We start from the raw sequence: 21,442 nt of genomic DNA, 5'->3' as shown, positions 1-21,442 counted from the left end.
TAACACGGCTACAAATGTGAAATTCTAGTAGTTTTCTAGTAATTTAATAAATGCTCCATGTGGTACTTCTTACTTATCAGAGGGTTACCATTTCTTTTTATTTATTATTCCAGTTCAATCATTAAAAGCCATTCAAATCACAGATTATTACATACAAATTCAATACATTTTACACCCTCAAGAAATGAGGACACTAAACCATAGCATAATATGCAAATAGTCCACAATAATGGGATAAAAAGAAGGGAAGTGAGAAAAAAAAAAAGATACAGCAATACAGCAGCCGAAGAGTCTGTTTCCTTGCTTATGTCCTGCACCTCTCCCAGCACACTCAGAAAGTGATACAGTTACGGTGCGGCTGCACTTATTTCAATTTTAACCATCCTGGAGTGAAAGGGACTAAACGTGAAGAACCTACTCAACTTGGGGCATGTTCCAAATAAAACTAAGTTAACAGAAGAATCCAGTGCTTTTGGATGTGTTTCTCATAGTATCTACCAGATTTGAGATTCAACAGAACATCTTTTAAGGCTTTAACCTCTTTTAAAATCCTACCTAACTTTTTATCGACTATGCAGTTAAAATCTCTCCCTAGTGACATTTAAATCTGACATCAATGAACTGTGGTATTCAAATAAATCAGTGATGAATCCTGGTGAGTCAGCATTTGGAGAGTATTATTTTATCTATGTAACCTACTGCCAAGCCACCTTACATTTTACTCTATCTCCCTCTAGTTGCTGATCTACAAAGACAAATGGGATTGGCTTGGTAATGATATAGGCACACCTCTGCATTTCCTGCTATACTAGCTTCCACACACTTGCCCTACCCAACTGCATCATAACTGTGAAAGTTAGTTAGTCATGCTCTAAGTGGGTCTCTTGCAGATATACAATGTGAGCATGCAACTTTTTAAAATATGATAAGATTATTGCTTAATAGGGGCTACTTTTCCCTTGACATGAAGAATTATAGGGGCTTTTTTCTCTGCTGCTGCTTGATGGTATGAGTTTATTTTATTTATTTATTTTAAAATTTTATATACCGCATAATCAGTAAAATGTACAATATAAATGGTTTACAAATTTAACATACATAAAATCCAACATAAACCCAATTACCAACAATACAAAATTACATATCAAACCAAATAATCCAACTATCCCTACTATGAAGGGAGCACACTACCAACCGGCATTGCCACCCCCTCAAAGGCCTGCCACTCCCCAGAGCCTAATCCCAAATTCTCCACAGCCTCAAAAGCCAACTCTAAATCAGATTAAACATTTAGAATTCCCACTAGATCTAAATTTCCACGCATACGAGAATTCCAGGCGTGTCCCCTAAGATGCTCTTCGTGCTCGTCCCAGCAAATGCCACGATAACTTTGATGAGAGAACATTGCACCATTCAGATGGTCAGAGTGGAACGTCATTGCTGATAGCTTACAGCTCGCCCTTTCAGCAACTGGCAACCAGTGCACCGAGGTCAACAAAGGAGACGCCCTATCCCTCCTCAATTTCCCACACGCTAGTTTCGCTGCCCTGATTTAAATTAGCTGTAACTTTTGTTATCAGGGAACTTGGTAACCCTACTGTAACAACCTGTTACAATAGTCTTACACTCCAATAACCATGGCTAAAACCAGAATCTTCTTTTTTTTTTTTATCAATATCTTTCATTGGGTCACTGTAACATTCTGCTCCCAAAAGGCATCTAACAATCCAATGCAATACAAATTCAAGAAGCATGATCCAAAATAAAGAATATATAGCTCAAATAAACCCAGTCAGGTGCCAGGAGCAGGGGCTACTGTAGGGGGAGGCACTAAGTGATTGCCCTGATTTTCCTTGCCCTTCTCCCTAAGGATGGCCTTGCATCTGAATGCCGGCACCTTTTGTCTGGAATAAAAGTACTGAGTATTATCCTATTAATAGCAGCCATCTAGGGAGAATATCACGAATATCTCCTTCCCCCAAAAGAAGAGAACATAAATTTTGCATCAAATGTATGGGCAAGCATGCCGGCTCTGTAACTGTCTAATTCACGATGTCTCTCTGGGGCTCCCAACACTACGATGCAATATTCCTGAAACTGAAAATTCTCCTAGACCTGATGCCCTCTCCCATTTCCCCAGAAAACTTTCAAAGACTACGTCCTCCTCCCCCCCCCCCCCCACGAAAAAAAATCTCCCTGAACCCTATAAACTCCCCACACCAAGCCTGTGTAGAGAAACATAGATACCATTTTCCTCCACATTCCCATTGTCTAAGGATTACATTTCCGCCATGGTAACATCAGTGCCTGGAGTTTTCCATGGTGGCAAAACCACAATCCCTAACAAGCAGATTCTAAATCTGAACATAAGATGGCAACCTAAGCCTGAAAACTAGCTGTCTTCATCCTGGGATCACAGAAGACACAGAGAGAACAGAAATTGACATATTGCCTATAAATGAGTTTGTGTAGCAAAATGCTAAAAAGAAAAAAACAAACCTCTCCCCCATGCTAAACACTCCCTGATTCTTCCTACCACACCCCTACCACCCCCACTCCCCCCCCCCCCCCCCCCCCCCACACACACACACAGACGTAGCTCTATAACCCTCCATCCTGAATAATAAAAAGCAAACATAAACCAAAGAATGGCATGAAGTCATGCATGACCCAAGAGAAGACGTGAACTTGCAAACACCCCTCCACCCGCAGCTTTCACGCTAGCAGAGGGAATCAGAGAAGCATTTCTCTTAGAAAGTGAAGCGCACAGCTGTATTTAGGCTCAGAGCGAGGTCTGGCACAATGATTAAAGTCTACAAACCAGTGGGGCTGTGACAGATACTGAGACAAGGAGTAGAAGAAATGCAGGACGGGGCCCGTCCGGTGCAGGGCCTGGCCCATTCACAACAGTCGCACTATCCTAAAGATCACCCTGGCTGGAAGAAACGCATAATCTACACCAAGTATAAACTGTGTGAATATATCGGTCACCGCTCCTTTTCCAAGGCACACTCCTGCCTCTTGGCTTGCTGGGATTGCGTCAGATTACTGTTAGGCATGACACTTCCTGTAGGGCTCCCTTTATGGTTTTGGTTTTTCCTAGGGTACTGTCTGCAAATGGGTTTATTTTGCACCTACCATGACATCCTTTTAATCCCGGGACATTGAAGATAAGGGGATCTCTATCCCTACGATCACCAGAAGCAAAGCATTATCAACCAAATCCCTAAAGATCTTCCATTTGTTTTGGTACAAAGAAAGGAGAATTGAGGAATGCTGTAGATGTGCCCATGTACCAAACTGCTCAGGAACATTGAAGAGAAAGCTAACAGTGTTCCATTTGGTGATGCGATCTACTGAGGATCGGAATCGGGTGGTTGCTGATGATGACCAGCTTGCTGGTTCACTCTGTTGAAAGGCTCGTCTCCTTGACTTGGAAATTCAGAGCTTGTAGCATGAAGGCGCGCCATCTCTCCCCATCAGCGAGTTTTGCTTGCTGGCAATCTGAACACCCTCTCCATTACAATGTGCGAATCCTCAAGGATGCTCAGGTCAAGAGGAAACTTTGAAAATAGGTGATAGGAATGGATTCTTCTATCCTCCAACCTATAACATACAACGTCTTATGGTGGGCTTCTTTTTCCATGTTGTCTTGTTAGTTGTTTGCAGCCTCTGGCCCTCCCTCTTGTTGGTTGCAGAGCTCTCTTGGGAGTTCAGGAGCCAATTTGCCGCCCAGGCTCCTGGGGGTCCTTTCCCGGTAGGGAGAAAAGAAAATCCTTTCAGGGCCCTTAGGCTTGTAGAATGTGCTCTGGTACCTCCCTATAGTAGGAATAAACACACCACAATGCAAGGCTGGGGTTGCTCCAAAGAGAGTGGATTATTGGGGTATTTAAGGTAGACGAACAAATTCGGTAGTCGGTAAACTTTGATATAGTGCAATCCTATACAGAAACAAAATCCTTCGCATCAGGGAAGCCTTTCCTCAAAACTCCCTCACAGTTTACTCGTTAGAGATGCTCCCAAGCCTGGGACTTTCCCTGTATTGGTGGTACCTGCTTTATGGTGTACAGACCTGTGTAGTCCAGCAGATGAAAACTGGAATAATTTCTCCTGATAATGTTGAGCTCCTGCTGACTCTTTTCTTAAGCAGCAACTCTGAAGCAGTTTCACACTCCTAGCAGTCCTCCCCTTGACTCCACTAGGCAAATCCATTTATTACACTTATGGCAAATCTTTGGTGAAACGAAAGAACTAACTCCCCTCTCATCAATCTTCACCTCAGGTCCTCTCATAGGATTCTCTTGGACCCTAGACCTGGAGGCCCGGGAGCTCTACCCTTCAATCCCAGACATCTTCCCAGGATAGGAGATAGAAAAGACGACCATGAATCAAAGTGGGCTCGTGAGTTTTATGGAAACATGTTCCTATTGGGAGAGTCTGGAAACTACTACACTCCTACCCTCTGACCTCATATTCCACAGCTGCAACTAGTAAGGGACACTTTTAGGACACCCTTACATGTCACTTACTGTAACCTAGTGTAGAGAATCCAGTGGATTCCTATAAAGAGGAATGTTTTATATGTGGAACAAACATAGTAGTATTATGGGTTTTAGCTCCCCATGTGTGAGCTTTAGTTGGTGAGTTCCTTGCCTATATAAACCCCTGCCACCATCTTAAGTTGTGGAATTTTTAGTTGACCCTCCTAGGGGCAGCATTTCCCTGTACCGCTCTCTTCTGATTTCTTTTTTGGGGGTCTCTAGGACTGAGATCTGGCTTGTGTGAAGAGGACAGGGTGCCTTTCCCTTATTTGTGCCATAGTTGTTGGGAAACGTTCTTTTGTGAGGAGGAAGTTTTTACACCCTTTCTACAGCCTGTTTCGTTTTCCCTTTTTCTTAAGAATTATCTTTTGAATTCTACCTTAATGCCCTAGGGCTTTCTACCATCTGGAGGAAGTGACATCTCTCATGGAGAGAGGATTTCAGGACCCTCCGTGTCCTCATGGAGGAATTAATCTACATTTATTCCCAGGGAGGAGTGAGGGGAGTAAAAAGACCCGTGACACTGCTCAGGTGTATCCACAGCCATCTCACTGAGATTATAAAGGGAGGAGAGGAGCATAAAAGCATCACCCAGGTACAAACCAGAGGAAGGAGAAGAACATGGTGTAACTTTAGGGAAGATATGACAATAATAGGATTTGAAACTAGTGTAAAGACCCCCTAGGTTTCCACTAGATGGGCCTAGATCCTTGCCCTACAGTTAACCAGCTAGGAGGGAGAAACCATTCCCTACAGCATCTCCCTTAGAGGATTGCTGCGATGGTTTTGTCCCAGTCGAGGGGGGTAGGAGGATAGCAAGTGTGATCATTTGGTTGGGCTTTCAGAGAGTGAGGAGCTGTTTGTGTTATTTCTGTTCAAGTTAGAGCCTACCAACCTAACTTAGGGTTTTTTCTTTGAGGAGAGACGTTTCAGTGCACCCCCTGCCTGTGAGGATCTGCCTCTTCTTTTTGTAGAGAATTTGAGTGGATAAGAACATAAGATATGCCATACTGGGTCAGACCAAGGGTCCATCAAGCACAGTATCCTGTTTCCAACAGTGGCCAATCCAAGTCACAAGTACCTGGCAAGTACCCAAACATTAGATAAATCATAAGCTACTATTGCTTATTAATTACCGTAATAGCAGTTTATGGATTTTTCCTCTAGGAACTTATCTAAACCTTTTTTAAACCCAGTTACATTAACTGCTGCAACCACATCCTCTGGCAATGAATTGCAGAGCTTAACTGTGCGCTGAGTGAAAAAGAATTTTCTTCGATTTGTTTAAAATGAGCTACTTGCTAACTTCATGGAGTGCCCCTTGGTCCTTCTATTATCTGAGACAGTAAATAACAAATTTACATTCATTTGTTCAAGACCTTTCATGATTTTGTAGACTTCAATCATATCCCCCCTCAGTCATCTCTTCTCCAAACTGAACAGCCCTAACTTCTTTAGCCTTTCCTTACAGGGCAGTCGTTCCATGCCCCTTATCATTTTGGTCACCCTTCTCTGCACTTTCTCCAGTGCAGTTATATCCTTTTTGAGATGCGGTGACCAGAACTGCATACAGTATTCAAGGTGCAGTCTCACCATGGAGCGATACAGAGGCATTATGACATCCTCCATTTTATTTGCGATTCTCTTCCTAATAATTCCTAACATCCTGTTTGCCTTTTTGATCGCCACAGCACACTGGGCCGACGATTTCAATGTATTATCCACTATGACGCCTAGATCTCTTTCCTGGGTGGTAACTCCTAAGATAGAACCTAACATTGTGTAACTACAGCAAGGGTTATTTTTCCCTTTGGGGCAGATTTTCAAAGAGGCACGCAAAGCCCCGGGACACGTGTAACTCCCGGGGCTTTCCTGGGGGGCGAGTGTCGGGGGCGTGTTGTGGCTGGAGCGTCATCGGGGGCGTTCTGGGGGCAGGGCCGCGGCCGTGGTTCCGGCCCAGGGGCGTTTCGGGGGCGTGGCCGTGGCCTCCGGACCAGCCCCCGGACCGGAACATGGCACGCCGGCAGCCGACCCAGCATGCGCAAGTTACGCCTGCTTCAGGCAGGCATAACTTTTGAAATAAAGGTAGGGGGGGAATTAGTTAGGGCCGGGGGGGGCGGGTTAGTAAGGGGAAGGAAAGGGAAGGTGGGGGGCACCGGAAAGAAAGTTCCCTCCGAGGCCGCTCCGATTTCGGAGCGGCCTTGGAGGGAATGGAGGCAGACTGCGCGGCTTGGTGCGTGCAGGCTGCCGATTTTATGCAGCCTTGCGCACGCTGACCCCGTATTTTAAAAGATACGCGCGGTTACGTGCGTATCTATTAAAATCCAGCGTACTCTTGTTTGCGCCGGGTGCGCGAACAAAAGTACGTGCTCGCGTACTTTTTAAAAATCTGCCTCTATATGCATCACTTTGCACTTGTCCATGTTAAATTTCATCTGCCATTAGGAAACCCAATCTTCCAGTCTCGTAAGGTCCTCCTGCAATTCATCACAATCCACTTGAGATTTAACTACTCTACATAATTTTCTGTCATCCGCAAATTTGATCACCTCACTCGTCGTACCCCTTTCCAGATCATTTATAAATACCGTATATTAAAAAGCACCAGTCCAAGTACAGATCCCTGAGGCCCTCCATTGTTTACCTTTTCCCACTGTGAAAACTGACCATTTAATCTTACTCTCTGTTTCTTGTCTTTAACCAGCTTGCAATCCACAAAAGGACATTGCCTCCTATTCCATGACTTTTTAGTTTTCTTAGAAGTCTCTCATGCGGGACTTTGCCAAATGCCTTCTGAAAATCCAAATACACCACATCTACCGGTTCACCTTTGTCCACGTTTATTCACCCCTTCAAAAAAATGTAGATTTGTGAGGCAAGACTTCCCTTAGGTAAATCTATGCTGGCTGTGCCCCATGAAATCATGTCTATCTAAATGTTTTGTGATTTTATTCTTTATAATAGTTTCCAAGATTTTTCCCGGCACTGAAGTCAGGCTCACTGGTCTATATTTTTCTGGATCATCCCTTGATCCCTTTTTAAATATAGGGGTTACATTGGCCATCTTCCAATCTTCAGGTATATCAGATGATTTTAATGATAGGTTACAAATTAATTGAAATAGGTCTGAATTTTTTAGTTTTTCAGAACCCTGGGGTATATACCATCTGGTCCAGGTGATTTACTACTCTTCAGTTTGTTAATCAGGCGTACCACATCTTCCAGGATCACCGTGATTTAGTTCAGTTGATCTGAATCATCACCCATGAAAATCTTCTCCGCAGCAGGTATCTCTCCAACATCCTCTTCATAAACACCGAAGCAAAGAAATCATTTAATCTTTCCGTGATGGCCTTATCTTCTCTAAGTACTCCTTTAACCCCTTGATCATCCAACAGTCCAACCAACTCCCTAACAGGCTTTCTACTTTCGATATATTTTAAAAGTTTTTATTGTAAGTTCTTGCCTCTATGGCCAACTTCTTTTCAAATTCTCTTTTAGTCTGTCTTATCAATGTCTTACAATTAACTTGCCAGTGCTTATGCTTTATCCTATTTTCTTATGATGGATCCTTCTTCCAGTTCTTGAAAAACAATCTTTTGGCTAAAATAGTCTTTTTCACCTCACCTTTTAACCATGCCGGTAAACGTTTTGCCTTCCTTCCACCTTTCTTAATGTGTGGAATACATCTGAATTGTGCTTCTAGATGATATCTTTTAACAATGTCCACGCCTGTGCACACTTTTTAATTTTGGAGATGCACCTTTCATTTTTTTTCTAACTATTTTCTCATTTTATCAAAGTTTCCCTTTTGAAAGTTTAGTGCTAGAGCCGTGGATTTACTTATTGTCCCCCTTCCAGTCGTTAATACAAATTTGATCATATTATGATCACTATTGCCAAGCAGCCCCACCACTATTATCTCTCTCACCAAATCTTGCATTCCACTGAGAATTAGATCTAAAATTGCTCCCTCTCCTGAACCAATTGCTCCATAAAACTGTCATTTATTCCATCCAGGAACTATCTCTCTAGCATGCCCCGACCCAGTCAATATTGGAGTAATTGAAATCTCCCATTATTACTATACTACCAGTTTGGTTAGCTTCCCTAATTTCTCTTAGCATTTCACTGTCCGTCTCATCATTTTGGACAAGTGGATGGTAGTATACTCCTATCACTATATTCTTCCACAACACACAAGGGATTTCTACCCATAAAGATTCAGTTGTGCATTTAGTCTCATGAGAATCTTTATCCTGTTGGACTTTATGCCATCCTGGACCTAAAGCGCCACACCACCACCAAGATGCTCCTCTCTGTTATTGCGATATAATTTGTACCCCAGTATAGCATTGTTGCGTCCGTCGCTGCCCAACATCTCCACTCCACCCACCTTACCTCTTTTGCCACTCCCTCTTTGAGTGATGGAAGTTTGGCTGCCGCTGCATCATCTTACCGACCTCCTCCGGCGTCCCAGGACCGTCTAGAAGCTGCCTTCCGTCATGTTCTCCTGAAGCTTAAGGGTGCACGTGTGGCGCAGCCCCGACTCAAGTACCAGCTGTGGCGTGAACCTCAGAGGCGTCCCCTTGAGATGACGTCATCCTCACCGGATACTTAAGGTCTTCGTTTTTGCTAGCTATTCGAGTTATCAAGGGGATTCCTCCAGTTATCAAGGGGTACCAGCTCCTCAGGGTCCTCGCTCTCTCTCTTGCTTTTCAGGTCGCAGTCTGGAACCGGTACTCGCTCCTCGAGGGCCCACGTTCCCGGACCTGCTACTGAATACTTCTGCCAGGAAGTCACCGCTGCCTACAACACCAGTGAGTTACCATCTCTCTCTCAGAGCTTTCCCTGGAACCAGGTACTCGCTCCTCGAGGGCCTACTCCATTCCAGCCTCTGGGCTGCTTCAAGAGACTACTGTGTGAGTGTTACCATCAAGGTTCTGTTCCTGAACTCTGCATACTCTGCCTACTCACTATCTTCAGTTTCTCTACAGCTCAGTCATCCTGGGATCGCTGTTCCAGTGCCTGAGGGACTACAGCCCAGCCGGGCTCTTCCAGCTCACTACTGCCACCTCTGGTGGTTCACTATACAGTTGAATAAAAGATCTAGTGTGTGTCTGTCTCCCAACTCTGAGCCTGACCGGTGGCCCCTCTCGGGATCTTCCCCCAGGGGCCTGGTCATCTGCCACCGGCCCAAGGATCCACCCACAATTATCATAAATAATAACAAGCTTGATTATACACTTTCCACAATTTCTCTGCCAATTAAGTGTATATCATCATTTTCTGCTATATACTCTAATTTTCCCATCTTACTTCTTAGACTTCTGGCATTAGCATACAAACATTTCAAAGTGTGTTTTTGGTTTGTATTTACATTCTGGTTTTCAGATGACAGGGATAAATTGAAATCTTTTAGCTCAGGTGAGTTTTAATTATACGCTCTTGGACTACTTTTCTTATTATTGGAACCTCTCTGTTGGGATGCCCTAACTCTAATGCTTCATTTGTATCCTTTGAAGATACCTTCCTCTGAACCATGTGCTGCTGAGTGACTGTCGGCTTTTCTCTTTGTTCTAGTTTAAAAGCTGCTTTATCTCCTTTTTAAAGGTTAGCACCAGCAGCCTGGTTCCACCCTAGTTAAGGTGGAGACCATCCTTTCTGAAAAGACTCCCCCTTCCCCAAAAGGTTCCCCAACTCTTTACAAAGCTGAATCCCACTTCCTTGCACCATCATCTCAACCATGCATTGAGACTCTGGAGCTCTGCCTGTCTCTGGGGACCTGCGCATGGAAAGGCGAGCATTTCAGAGAATGCTATCCTGGAGGTTCTGGATAGCAGCTTTCTACCTAAGAGCCTAAATTTGGCTTCCAGAACCTCCCTCCCACATTTTCCTATGTTGTTGGTGCCCACATGTACCATGACAGCCAGCTCCTCCCCAGCACTGTCTAAAATCCTATCTAGGTAATGCGTGAGGACTGCCACCTTTGTACCAGATAGGCATGTTACCAAGCGATCCTCATGCCCACCAGCCACCCAGCTGTCTATCTTCCTAATTATAGAATCACCAACTGTACTACCAGCAGTAGCCCAGGGAGACACATCATCGGTGCGAGAGGACAATGCACCATCTGGAGAGCAGGTCCTTGCTACAGGATAATTTCTTCCTGCATCAGTCTGATGATCTTCGATCATGAGATCTTCCTCCTCCAAGGCAGCACCAGGGCTGCCAGACTGGAGTTGGGACTTGGCTACTATGTGCCTGAAAGTCTCATCTATATATCTGTCTGCCTCAGCTCCTCCAGGCCTTCCACTCTAGCTCCAGAGATCGGACTTGTTCTCTGAGAAAATGGAGCTTTTTGCATCGGATGCACCTGTACAATTTCTCCCCAGTGGGTGAAAAATCATACATGTGACACTCGATGCAAAAAACTGGAGGCCCCCTCTTGCTGCTGGACTACTGCCTTCATCTTAAATTTGTTCAGTTCCTAGTTAAGTTTTAGGTTGCTATGAGAGCAGGAATGCGTACAATTAGGGTCCTTTAAATGTATTAATGTAGTCACTATATATCTGGTAGTGGCCTACAAGGGAATGATCAAACTCTTGATAAGGTATAGGGAATTTCTGAGTTTAAGTTAAAAGGCTGATTTTTTTAAATTTTATTTTTTTTATGTATGAAAGTGACACCTGCCTATAAATTAAAGGATGAGCTAGGGGTGTGTGGGAGAGGGGTGGGAGGGTTCAGAAATGCAAACACACAAACTTCTGTTTGTTGTCTGACTTTCTGACTACCTATTTAAAACAAAACACACAAACTTCTGTTTGTTGCCTGCCTTTCTGACTACCTATTTAAAACAAAACACACAAACTTCTGTTTGTTGCCTGACTTTCTGACTACCTATTTAAAACAAAACACATGAACACACTAAATAATATACTCCAATAGTTTACTTCTCCCCAATAATTTTAAGTTTAAAAAATTTCTCCAAGCAGTACTTACCGATTCTTTCCAGCTACCAGCAAGGTGATCCTCTCCTCTCAGTGCTCCTACTTGCCTATGTGAGGCCCCAGCCCAGTCTGGTGAGGGACATGTCGCGGATCTGACAGCCAGGGAGCAGAAGATCTGTAAACCTCTCTCCCTGTAAGTGAAGGGGCTGCAGTGCTAGTTTTATCTCAGATGAAGTTTTGGGACGTTGAAAATGTTAAAGCTTTATGTTTGTAAGGAGGTTTAGTACCACCCTATCCTTACGCTGGGGCTGGGCTGCAGTAACCTGCTTCCACTCCACGGCAGACTTTTCCTCAAGAGAGGTCACAGATGAAGGAGTTTGGAGTATTTGGGGTAAGAAAGAAGAAATTAGATCTTTGGAGACCCATTCCTAGGAATTACATCATTTGGGGACCCAGGACCCAGGACCCAGGCTGGGGTGAAGAACGTTGGACTTTTGTACTCAGAGAAAGAGATAGTAAGGAGGCTCAGTGAATGAAACCAGTGTAAACCCAGCTGTAATTTGGCACAGTTATCTGTTGATTAGACATTTATTTATTTTGAAGGAATCAGAGTAAACTTTTATTTTGAACACCAAACACTGTCCTGTCTGGTCCTGTTGCGTCCGTCGGTGCTAGATGGCTTCGCCCTGTTTGCCTCATCTTATTCACGGCTCCTCCCGCTTACCTAGGAAAGATGGCTACCGCCGCGTCTACAAGCCGACCTCTCCGGTGTCCCCGGAATGGCTATGGTGCAGCCTCCCGCCAGGCTCCTCCCAGGTACTTACTAGGGTGCGTGCGCGCGCGCATCACCCACGTCTTTATTCCAACCTTGTTGCAAACCTCGGGGGCGTTCCCCCTTGCTGATGTCACGCCATCCGGGTATATAACCTACTCTAATTTGCTAGCTCATTGAGTTAGCAAGGACTCAAATACGTTCCTGTCTACGCTACTCTGCCGCTTCCGGCTACCGCTGGAAGCTCTCTCTCTGCCCTACAGAGTAACTGCTAACCTGGGTACCCGCTCCTCGGGGGCCCTCTGCTTTATTTCAGGTGCCTTACAGGGAATAGGTACTCGCTCCTCGAGGGCCTGCTCTCCCTGCCTCAGTGCCTGTACTTTCTTCTACAACCTGGTGGAATCGCATACCTACAGCAAACACCTAGTGAGTACTCTAACTCTCAGTCTATCTCATCCACAGTACTTCCTTGCTGGGAAACCTGCTTCGGAACCTTCCAAGTCCAATGGGGGTGAGAAGGGCTCCCTCTGCCAAGGTCCCTGAAACTGCAACTACCAGGCTGTCTCACTACTGCCACCCCTGGTGGTACTCTTCAAGCTGTATAATAAAGAACTAACTGTGTTTGTGCGTTCTGAGTCTAGCCTAGTACTGTGGCTCCTCACGGGGCTCCTCCCCGTGGGTGTGGTCATCTACCACAGTACCCAAGGATCCACCCAAACACCGCTCAACCATAACAGATTGCTAACTCCATGGATCCAGCTCAGCTCACCGCATTGCAGGCCATTCCAGGCCTTGCCCAGCGAATCTCCGAACAGCAGAATGCACTGGAGGGTCTGACCGCTGCATTCAACTTACTGCACACACAGATGAACTTACCTACCACCACAGGTAAAGAAGCTACACTGTCTGAAGTGACGGTCAAGACTATTGTACTTCTATCTGCTCCTACCCGCTTCTCGGGGGAAGTTTGGAGATGCAGAGGTTTCATTAACCAGTTCTGCAGGCACTTTTCCCTGCATCCCAGCCATTTTCCCACAGCTTATGCCAAGACCACCTATATCTTGTCGTATCTAGATGGATGAGCATTGTCTTGGGCCTCTTCACTGTGGGAGCACGAGGATCCAATTCTTCATGACCTTGAAGGATTCCTCGAACTGTTTAAATCAGTTTTCGATGACCCTGCCCGGTATACCACTGCAGGATCTTCTTTGGTTCACCTGAAGCAAGGTAATAAACCATTAGCTAATTTTGCTATCGAATTCAAGACACTGGCGTCTGAATTATTCTGGGACCCGAAATGCCTGAAGACCCTCTTCTTTGAAGGACTGAACTCTCGTCTGAAGGACGAGCTCACCGTTCGTGACATGCCTAAGACCTTGGCTGAACTAGTGAAGTTGGCAACAAGGATTGATCGCCTACTTTGTGGCAAGGTTCAAGAGACCAAGACTCCGAGAAGACCCTTTCCGTGTGAAGCACGAGTTAAGTCCATACCCAAGCCTGTTCCCTCGGTCTCAGTGGCTGGCGAAGAAGAACCTATGCAATTAGGCTGCAGCCATTTTACATCCAAAGAGAGAAGAACACAGAAGAAATTGGGGCTGTGCATGTACTGTGGATAAGCTGGCCATGCTGTTCAAACATGCCCTATATGTCTGGGAAACTGGAAGACCTAAGTCCTGCAAGAGGACTCTTCTTAGGTCTTACTGCTCCTTCTCCTCCGCTCTCTCTTCCTGTGTCCTTGATCTACGGACCCTTAGTGTACCAGACTCTTGCCCTATTGGACTCAGGGGCAGGAGGTAATTTCATTCTATAACGATTAGTGGAGCACCTGCGGATCCCCACTACCACTATGAAGTCTCCACTACTTCTGTCGTCCATTCATGCACAGCCCTTACCGGGTGAAGTAACCCAACTCACCGAACCAGTATGTCTATGGACCAGTGCTCTCCATTCTGAAACTATCTCCTTCTTTGTTTTAGAGAAGGCCATGCCCCCTATAGTACTGGGATTACTGTGACTGCAGCAGCATATGCCTCAATTCAATTGGGCTACACTGGAACTTTCACATTGGGGTCCAGACTACCATGGTAAATGCCTGATGGAGGTCACTCCTATACCCTGCATGCCAACCACCCCAGTAATGCCAGGGTTGCTGCCTCAATATGCATCTTTCCAAGATGTCTTTTCAAAGGAAGCTGCGGACGTACTATCGCCTCACAGACCCTATGACTGCGCTATTAATCTGAAGCCTAACACTGAACCACCCAAGGGACGGGTGTACCCTCTCTCCATGGCAGAGAATAAAGCCATGTCCGAATATATTCAGGAAAACCTCCAAAAGGGCTTCATAAGACCCTCCAAGTCTTCTGCTGGCGCAGGTTTCTTCTTTGTGGGGAAGAAGGATGGAACATTGCAACCATGTATAGATTACAGGGGTCTCAATGAGATAACAGTGAAAGATCATTATCCCCTGCCTCTGATCTCAGAGCTATTTGACAGACTACAGGGAACCAAGATCTTCTCCAAGCTTGATCTGAAAAGAGCCTACAACTTACTTCGCATTCGAGCTGGCGATGAGTGGAAAACGGCCTTCAACACCCGGGACGGTCACTTTGAATATTTAGTGATGCCCTTCAGCCTGTGCAATGCCCCGGCTGTCTTTCAAAATTTAATGAACAACATTTTCCGGGATCTCCTCTATAAGTGTGTCGTTATATATCTAGATGACATCTTGATATTCTCTCAAAACATGATCACTCATCTGGAAGATGTCAAAAGAGTACTGCAAAGACTCTGTGAGAACCATCTCTACACCAAGCTATCCAAATGTGAATTCCACAAGGAATCAGTGCCTTTCTTGGGCTACATCGTTTCCAACCAATGTTTTCAAATGGATCCACAGAAGCTGGAGAGCATCAAGAAATGGGCACAACCCACCGGTCTAAAGGCTCTAAGACATTTCTTAGGTTTCACCAACTATTACAGGACTTTCATCAAGAACTACTCCTCACTTACAGTTCCGCTTACAGCTATGACAAAGAAAGGTGCCAATGTTACAAATTGGTCTCCGGAGGCAATAGCTGCATTCCAGAAATTAAAAGATGCCTTTTCGAGTAAGCTGTGCCTCCGACATCCGGATCCCACCAAGCCCTTCATCATTGAGGTCGATGCCTCAGACGTAGGCGTAGGGGCTGTACTAAGCCAGGTCGGTGATTCGAAAGTTCCACAACCATGCTCATTCTTCTCCCGTCGCTTCTCTCCAGCACAGAAAAATTACAGAATAGGAAATAAAGAGCTCCTGGCTATAAAGATGGCATTCGAAGAATGGCGCTCTTGGCTCGAAGGAGCGCAACATCAAGTCACTGTCTTTACAGACCATAAGAATCTGGAGTACCTCCGCACGCACAGTGCCTAAATCATAGACAAGCGAGATGGTCTCAGTTTTTCAACAGATTCAACTTTGTGCTAAAATACTGCCCTGGAGATAAGAATATCAGAGCAGATGCCTTGTCTCACTCACTCCTCTCTGAGGACATTCCACAGGAACCGCAACACATCATTGACCCAGAAAGGGTTATTTTGGCAGCTACTCACTCAGTACTTGCAGGAAAGACCATTGTACCCAAGAACCTCAGAAAGAAGTTGTTAGCATGGGCTCACGACTCTAGACTGGCAGGACACCCTGGCCAACGCAGAACTCTGGCTAAGCTACAAAACTTTTATTGGTGGCCCACCATGAAGGAAGACACATTCCCCTATGTTGCTTCTTGTGCAAATTGTCCAGACAGAAGACGCCACCCGGTCATCCTTGGGGTTTGCTCCAACCCTTGCCAGTACCAAACGAACCATGGACGCACATCGCCACAGACTTCAAGGTAGACTTACCACCTTCAGGAGGAAACAACACGATTTGGGTAACTGTAGATCGGTTCTCAAAGTTGGCTCACTTTGTGGCTCTCCCTGGCTTACCCACCGCCATGGAGCTCGCCAAGCTCTTCACCACGCACATCTTCCGCCTCCATGGCATGCCTAAGCACATAGTCTCCGATCGAGGAGGCCAATTCCCAGCTAAGTTCTGGAAGGCACTATGCAAGAAGTTTGATATTTCTCTCGACTTCTCCTCAGCATACCATCCACAATCTAACGGGCAAACAGAGAGAATGAACAGGACACTCAAGCAGTTCATTCGTGCCTACGTGAACACTCACCAGAATGATTGGAGTGAACTGTTGCCCTAGGCTGAATTCGCCATCAATTCTCATCCAGCAACATCCACTGGATCAAAACCATTTGAAGTGGTTTACGGACGACTACCACTGCCACCACTGCCACTTCCATTATCAGTGTTGTCCCCGGCAGCTCAATCTACTGCCAAAGATATTCAACAAATATGGACTCAGACAAAGGAGATGCTTCTTAAAGCAGGAATTCGAGCTAAAAAAGGATATGATGCTCATCACTGCAAGGCTCCAGAGTTCCAGCCTGGTGACAAAGTCTGGCTATCCACTAAGCACTTGAGACCTTCAGCTCGCTTCGCTCCTCGCTTCGTTGGACCATTTCCCATTCTCCGATGACTAGGAAATCTCACCTATAGTCTGAAGCTACCATCTACATTGAAGCTCCACAATGCGTTCCATGTCTCACTATTGAAGCTATTGATCCTTAGTGAGTTCTCCAACAAGACACCAGAAGCTACACCTATAGATGCAGAAGAAGACATCGAATACAAAGTAGACGCTATTCTCGATGTGAGAAAAAGAGGCAGAGTATGGGAATACCTCCTATCTTGGGAAGGCTATGGACCTGAAGAAAACTTTTGGACTCCATTGGCTAATTTACTAGATAAAGAGATGTTACAAGACTTCCATAGATTGCATCCTCAGAAACCAAGACCTGGTAGGAAACAGCTTGGACGCCCTTTGAACGGGGGGTACTGTTGCGTCCGTTGGTGCTAGACGGCTTCGCTCCATTTGCCTCACCTTATTCACGGCTCCTCCCACTTACCTAGGAAAGATGGCTACCGCCGCGTCTACAAGCCGACCTCTCTGGCGTCCCTGGAATGGCTATGGTGCAGCCTCCCGCCATGCTCCTCCCAGTACCTACTAGGGTGCGCATGCGTCACCCACGTCTTTATTCCAACCTTAGCGCGAACCTCGGGAGCGTTTCCCCTTGCTGACGTCACGCCATCCGGGTATATAACCTATTCTAATTTGCTAGCTCATTGAGTTAGCAAGGACTCGAATCTGTTCCTGTCTACGCTACTCTGCCGCTTCCGTGCTGCCGCTGGAAGCTCTCTCTCTCTGCACTACAGGGTAATTGCTAACCTGAGTACCCGCTCCTCGGGGGCCCTCTGCTTTATTTCAGGTGCCTTACATGGAACAGGTACTCGCTCCTCGAGGGCCTGCTCTCCCTGCCTCGGTGCCTATACTTTCTTCTACAACCTGGTGGAATCGCATACCTACAGCAAACACCTAGTGAGTACTCTAACTCTTAGTCTATCTCATCCACAGTACTTCCTTGCTGAGAAATCTGCTTCGGAACCTTCCAATTCCAACGGGGTGAGAAGGGCTCCCTCTGCCGCGGTCCCTGAGACTGCAACTACCAGACTGCCTCACTACTGCCACCTCTGGTGGTACTCTTCAAGCTGTATAATAAAGAACTAACTGTGTTTGTGCGTTCTGAGTCTAGCCTAGTACTATGGCTCCTCACGGGGCTCCTCCCCGTGGGCGTGGTCATCTACCACAGTACCCAGGATCCACCCAAATACCGCTCAACCATAACAGGTCCCTGCTGCACAGCGTCACCTAAAGACGTTTAGTGGCACACAAGTGAAAGAGATTTCATTACACTGCCTGAGCCTAGAAGGACACCCTTCTCCCCCATAGATAAGAACTCATTCCTTGGGAGAAGAAGGTGGGGAAAGAGACAATAGAATTAGCCCCCAAAACAGATGATTTTATGGACCCTTTGGGATATTGCCCACCCAATAAAAAGAGGTTACACTAACAAAACTAAATTGGATTGAAGTTTTATCCACCAGCTATTGGGAGGAAGCTCAAACACCTACCTCAATGATTGGCATAGAGAGAGAACTAAATTATTAAATGGAATTGGCTTTAAACACCGAATAACCTTACTGCAATTATAATGTCACAAATTTATTGGAGATCTGAAGCTGTATCAAGGACTCTGTGGATATCAAGATCCATAAGGCACCTGTTTATCAATTATTTCATTCTTAATCAGTAAAAGATTAAGTTAGAAGCCATATCAACTTCCAGAGTGATCATTAGGGCTGTTTACAATTGACTTTAATATGTGATTAAAAACAAACAATGCATGGGGCCTAGAAGAATGATCTTCCTTTCCCCATCAGGAAATTCTGGACACTCAGAAAATAAACTAACATCAGGAGAGGACTGTAACAACTAAAATTGTGTTTGAGGCGTGGTCCTTGGTGTTGTGTGAGGGGACACCAGCCCAGGGGTAACATTAATGTTCAGACTTTCTCTTTTGAGGAGATATGCAACGCTGCAACGTGAACTTCAGTTTGCACATTTAAATAAATAACAGGCTAATACTTATAGAAAATAGAATGGATAACTTAGCCAGCTAAATTTAGCTGGATATATTATTCTAGATATTCAGCAGGATACACATCCCGTTGAATATCCCCAAATAAAGTCATCTGGCTACCGAAATCAGTCGTTTTCTCTCTTTGTCGCCTAATGTTCTCTAATGTTAGTCTTGTCACTTTCCTTTCTCTTTTATCTTACCTCTCCAGATCCTCTGAAGTAAATCTTTCTACTTCTCCACTATTAAATAAAGTAGTTTGGCAAACTGTTAGTCAGTCCACTATTGTCTGACACTGGCCTTCTCAATATTTTGTCTCATGGATGTTTCCCTCCCAGACGTTTCATAACTGAGCTCACTTACACCATCGGGGAGGGGGGTTTCTAAAACAGATGTCAAGGCAATCATCTGTTAACAAAGGGCGATACTTCTGGGGTCTTCGTTGACAGAATGAAGTGGTCAGGGGAGAGTGCCAGTTCCCTAGACCAGAGGGCACTGCCCTAGACAAAGTCATTATCAAAGCAAAACCACAAATGTAAACTCGCTTTCCCTCCTACAGCAACCGACGTCACGCCGAGGGATTATCTGAAGAATGAAAGCAGCCTGAATGGTCCAGGAAGGGTGCGGGTTTCCACTAGAGATAATCTTGATTAAATAAAATACTGTGGAACTCATTTAAACAAATATAGGTTCTGTTTATAAATATAATATCACATTGCCCTGTGTTGACAGTTCACCAATTGTGCAAATGTGTACAGAAACAAGTTGTTTAAATTAATACTCAATGAATGGACAGATCTACTAATCAAACAGAAAGCAGTACTGAAGGATGAACTGTGAATTACAGGTGAACCCAGTGCCTCTTTGCCCGTAGCTTTCATCACAGAAGGCGCGTTGCAAGCAAATACCTGACAGAGATGAAACTTTTGCACTGCCTGCATCCAGAGTCTTACTAGGATTCTGAAAGCCATATTACGGACAGACTCCTGCCCCATGCTCCTCAGAGCTGTTCTTGAAAATCGAACAATTATCCAAATTATATCCAACAGCAAGAAAGGAGAAGTTATGTTAGAAAACAGGATTCAGATCATATCTCTAAAAAGAAGCTTTCATAATAGGCCGTGCATCTAGAAAGGCACTTGTGACATCAAATTGTGAGCGAATGATGTGGGCAGAGCCCTACCTTCATGCGCCTCACTTTATCTAGTTCTCCAATCCTCTAACAGCACAGTGTCCCCTCACCTGCCCGTGAGAAGGGTCTCATTTGTCATGGTGCACCATACAGCTTGTATTTTGTCAGTCAATTGGAACACAGAACAGCAAACGGACAAAAAGCTAGTTATATTGAATTAGTTTACTGCATGAAAGCAAATCTGTATCCTCGTTGGTTCTATACCACTCAATGTTATAAATTTGAATCTAATAACTTTATTATTCATGGTGATAAACAATGCTAACCTTCCTTTTATTTACTAAAAATATGCATCATTTAGTTACTACATAAAAGACATCTGAAACACATTTCTTTGATGCTTTCAGTTTGTGATGTTTAGATTGGAGGAAGCAAGCTGAATTTAATTTAATTTACAATTTATATCCAACATTTCCAGAAAAACTGCCCAAAGCAGGTTACAACAATAAAGCAAGCAATTGGTTTAAAAATATACAAAATTATAAAACAGCCAACAGAACATAGTCAAACAGTAAAAGAACAGAAATATCCACAAAGACAAGCAGCAATATAAAGTAGATAAAAACATAAAAGATCATAATATCAATAAAATCCAAAGGTAGGGACCATACAAACTATCTAAAAAAATATATATAACTACCCAGCCATATAAATTTTAAGCCACATAAAACAACGAATCCCATAAAAAGTAGCAAAGATTTTACACTATATCTAAAACAGTATTTCCCAATCAGTGGGCCTTCAGACCTGGTCAGGTGTGCCATGGAAACGTCACCACTGCCTGATGCTCAGATCCAGGCCAGCACCTGTGCTTTGCTCTCAGCACCTCACAGCAACAAGAGACACCAGCAGTGGCTCTTGCATATGTAGGAGCTCCTTTCCGAGAACCTGTGTAATCACGTATGCCTCTTCTTCCCAGAGCGCGGTGACTACAAGTGAATGAGCAGCATGCAGAGTATGGCTAGGCAGGGCCTATTTTGTGCAGCACACACGCATGGCGACTTTTCATCTCGCTCGTCTTTAGCCTCCTTCTTTGAGACCTTCCAGCCTCTGTTTCATCCTCAAGTTGAGTGCGATGGGGACAGCGTGCGCTGAACACTGGATGTGACTCGCTCTTAGGTGAATTTTAAAAGAGTTTGCTCGCATAGAAAGCCCCATGTACACAAGCATATGGGCCGATGGCGCACAACTCGTATTTTAAAAGTGGCAAAGCACATGCGCACGTGTGAGTAACAGAACGCGCGTAAAAAAAAAGGGGGGGGCGTGTTAGGGGAGTTCTAGTGCGGGGGCCAACATTTACGTGAATAAGCTGCTATTTCAAAACCTGCCAGTGCGATGCACGTAAGTCTTGCGCACTTGCATATGTTTACTGCTGCTCAATATCTGGGATAAGTGATCTTTAAAGTGAAAAAAAATG

The sequence above is a fragment of the Rhinatrema bivittatum genome, chromosome 4 (assembly GCF_901001135.1).
Source record: "Rhinatrema bivittatum chromosome 4, aRhiBiv1.1, whole genome shotgun sequence".
Lineage (NCBI taxonomy): Eukaryota > Metazoa > Chordata > Amphibia > Gymnophiona > Rhinatrematidae > Rhinatrema > Rhinatrema bivittatum.
Note: the sequence above shows the minus strand (reverse complement) of the source record.